Source organism: Amblyomma maculatum, chromosome 5, assembly GCF_055883805.1.
Source record: "Amblyomma maculatum isolate TAMU_Amacu chromosome 5, ASM5588380v1, whole genome shotgun sequence".
Lineage (NCBI taxonomy): Eukaryota > Metazoa > Arthropoda > Arachnida > Ixodida > Ixodidae > Amblyomma > Amblyomma maculatum.
The window spans coordinates 87,361,889-87,365,436 of record NC_139348.1 but is presented as its reverse complement, the minus strand read 5'-3'; the positions used below and the strand labels follow the sequence as shown (position 1 = coordinate 87,365,436).

General features: G+C 41.5%; 1 long non-coding RNA gene across 1 annotated transcript; it reads right to left on the bottom strand.

The window, feature by feature from the left end:
• Positions 1–355: 355 nt before the first annotated feature.
• Positions 356–2,328, bottom strand: LOC146188648 (uncharacterized). Its single transcript, XR_014707250.1, has 3 exons — positions 2,250–2,328; positions 1,194–1,348; positions 356–460 (listed from the first exon to the last, which is right to left on the bottom strand). It is a non-coding gene; the product is annotated as an uncharacterized LOC146188648 (long non-coding RNA).
• Positions 2,329–3,548: the final 1,220 nt, after the last annotated feature.

The following is a 3,548-nucleotide window of genomic DNA, read 5'->3' as shown; positions in this document are numbered from 1 at the left end:
ATGATCATAGAAGCTATCGACCATCAAAAGAAAATCTTTAGAACACGTATGATCTATGTATGGCCTCCCTTCCGACAATTGGCCACCGTGATTGAATAGAATGTATTTACATAGAACGTATTTATACCTCCTATGATTAGCCTATTGATAGCGTATATGGACATTGTAACGACTGTGTTCCGATAATTGGCCACCGTTATTTTAAAGAATCGTGTTCATACAAAGTATTAATATCGTGTGTTATGCTAACTATATTTCAAGTGTCCAATAATAATGTGTATTTTACTCACTCTTCACATGCGTGTAATATTTCGTGAAAAGTGAGAGTGGTGAAAGAAACAGATGCCAATTCATACCTTCATTTATTGCACAAACCCTTGACACAGAAACACTTGGTTTCCGATGGCAACGACATTGTGTGCTTGATGTAGCAGCCATATCAAATTTATCATGGTGTCACCTAGAAAAGAAATATACATGCTCAAAATTTCTCTGCCAATTTCACACGCTTTGTGCTAGCATCACACACATCTCTCTTCACTCAGATGCCTCTTTTTCCTCAAAATATGCTAACAGGTTTCCAACCACTTTCTGTACAAACTATACTGCAAAACATTCTCAGGAGATAGAGACTATTGCTGTGTTTAGTTGTATTCCTTTTGATTCTCTATATCATTCAACATTAGTTTGTCACAATAGGGGCCCAGGAAACAAAGGAGTGAAATTTACACGCCAGTATGCTTGGTCATCAGATAAACTCTCTCCTCTGCCATTTGCTACATCAAGCAAATACACATGTTGAGCGGCAACGTATCAGTATGTATACATACATTTTGGTGCATGCTACCAGCAAGTGATGCCACTATGCCTGTTTGCTCCCATTTTTCCTGAGTGATGCCTATGTTAGCGATAGCAGATACCACACACACCTAAGTAATTACTGAAGGAGACCAGCTACACCAAGCACCTAGGTGAATACAAGAGCAATAATAGGGAATGATGAAGTATATTATAATTACCCTAGAATATGCAGTCACACATACTTTTTGCTACATATGCAGGTAACAAGTCTCAATAGTGTATTCCCAGAGAGTAAGAAAATAAGAAAGTGCCACTCATGCCCATCGTTTTCTTTCAAGAGCTTGTCACCAAGGTAAAATCTTTATCACATAGGAAACCAAAGTATAGAATACCTTTCTTTTATAAGAAGTCCACATGGATGCTGAAGAAACTACGCTGCTACGTCCCACTGCTACTTGTCCCGGAAGTCAGGTTGCCTTGTTACTTGTGGGCACAGACCACGGCAACAGGGTGTCTCCAGATATGGTCGAATGAAGCAACAAGAGGACTGCATGTACATATGAGAGCACTAGTCAGAACAGCACGAAGAAAGCTTTTTTGAATAATAAAGGGAAAGTCAAATGCACAACTAAAAGAAACATAGGAAGAGTATTTCATATGGTTGCTGAGTGACAGCATGAAAAGCCCAGAATTGGAAACGCAATGCTCCACAGAGGAAAATTACATAATCATATAATACATAAATACATAATAATCTAGGTAATCTCAGGAATAGTGGCAAGTCTTATGTAGGCACTATCTTTTGGAGATACGTGGAAAGACAAGTCAGATGGGGTGGAAAAAAATGACTGGTTTGGTTTATGTGGTTTAACATCCCAAAGCAACCCAGGCTATGAGAGATGCTGTAGGGGAGGACTTCAGAGCGTTCGACGAGCTGGGGTTCTTTAACGTGCACTGACATCGCACAGGACATGAATGCCTTTTTGCTTCAATTTTGAGCTTACTGCTGAACTGGTCGTACTCAAAATAGGTTGGCGCTACTTTTATTTAAATTTAGACATGGTCCTTTTTGAGGATACTAGACTTGCATGTGTCCCAGACACATTCAGGGAGACACGTTGGCCCTGTACAAAGGCTTAAAACGTGGAGAGCTTGTCTCATTAAAACCCACCCGGCCCCGCATAATCAGTTTTTGGTACCTAGTATTGCCTGCTTTGCTCGTCAATAGTAGGCTACCGACAATAGGAGCTAAATTATTTCATCCTTAAAAAATCATGAATATGCAGTCACACATAAATTTTGCTACATATGCAGTCAACAAGTCGTAATAGTGTATTCCCGAGAGTAAGAAATCAAGAAAGTGCCATTCATGTCCATCCTTTCCTTCAAGAGCTTGTCACCAAGGTAAAATCTTGATCACATATGAAAGTCAAATATAGAAGAAATACCTGTCTTTTATAAGAAATCCACATGGATGCTGAAGAAACCATGCAGCTACGTCTCACTGCTACTTGTCTCGCAAGTCAGGTTGCCTAGTTTTTACTTGTCGGCACAGACCACGGCAACAGGAAATCTCCAGATATGGCTCAAGGAAGCATCAAGCATATGCATACGAGAACACTGGTCAGAACAGCAGGAAGAAAGCTATTTTGAATAATAAAAAAAGGAAAAGTCAAATGCACAAGTAACAGAAACAAACAAGGAATACTTCATATGTTGCTGAGTAACAGCATAAAAAGAGAAGCACAGAATTAGAAATACAATAATATGCGTTGTGGGGCTAGTTGGTTCATACTCAGATAGGTTTTATGCGCACAAAAAGACGACACAAAAAGAGAAGGGAGACAGGACGGAGCGCAACTTTCAACTGTTTTATTCCGGAAATGTACACGACATTTATACCAAAAAAATTATCATTGCATAATCATCAGTGCCACGTGCGAGCCCAGGAAAAGCACAAAGGAGGGCACAGGTCACTCACTTCTTATCTAATTTTTCTAAAAAGACAAATTCTTTATCTTACCTTGTCACAGATAGTGCGCTTATACATGAACTTCCGCTTTTTCTAATATGGTAGGCCTCAGCCAATTCTCGCGCAAGCGTGTCAGTGCTCCTGCACAAGATGCCGGTGCCTTGTAGCGTTGCATCACACAGTTTTTCTGCTTTCTGTTTATGGTCATTATCTTTTCCACACACACTGATGTGCGTCGGCAGGTGCAAACCGGTACCGTTCCTCAAAGACAAATTTTTGTGGAGACAAACTCTCGCAGTGATAACCAAGGGAAGTAAAGGAAGCAAAGATGACAGTTCTGCTCTTCAGGTTCTTCACGACATCCACATTCCGGAGGACATCGCTAGCGTCCTCAGGAAAGGACCAAAGTACAGCTTTGAGCCGGAAGTTAAAGGCCATGAGCTCCTGGCACTGACGAGAAGAATTTACCACAAGGCCGACCCGGAGGACAAGGAAAGGTGTCTTCTGGAGGGAGTCGACTCTCTCATCAGGACCGTGCCTTCTAGGGGCCCCGCGTCAAGACACCAACAAGAAAAATTGTGCGCTTCTTTAAGGACAACGACCTGCTACTCGTTCAGGCGGATAAGGAGGGGGGCTTTGTCGCCATGCCGTCGGGAACGTACAACAAGAAAGCCTCGGAGGCCATCCACAGGAATTTTGAGAAGACAGAACTAAAACCAGCAAGGGTAAAAAAGCCGAGCCATTGTTTTATGCGAAAACCTCGGTCTACAGAAGT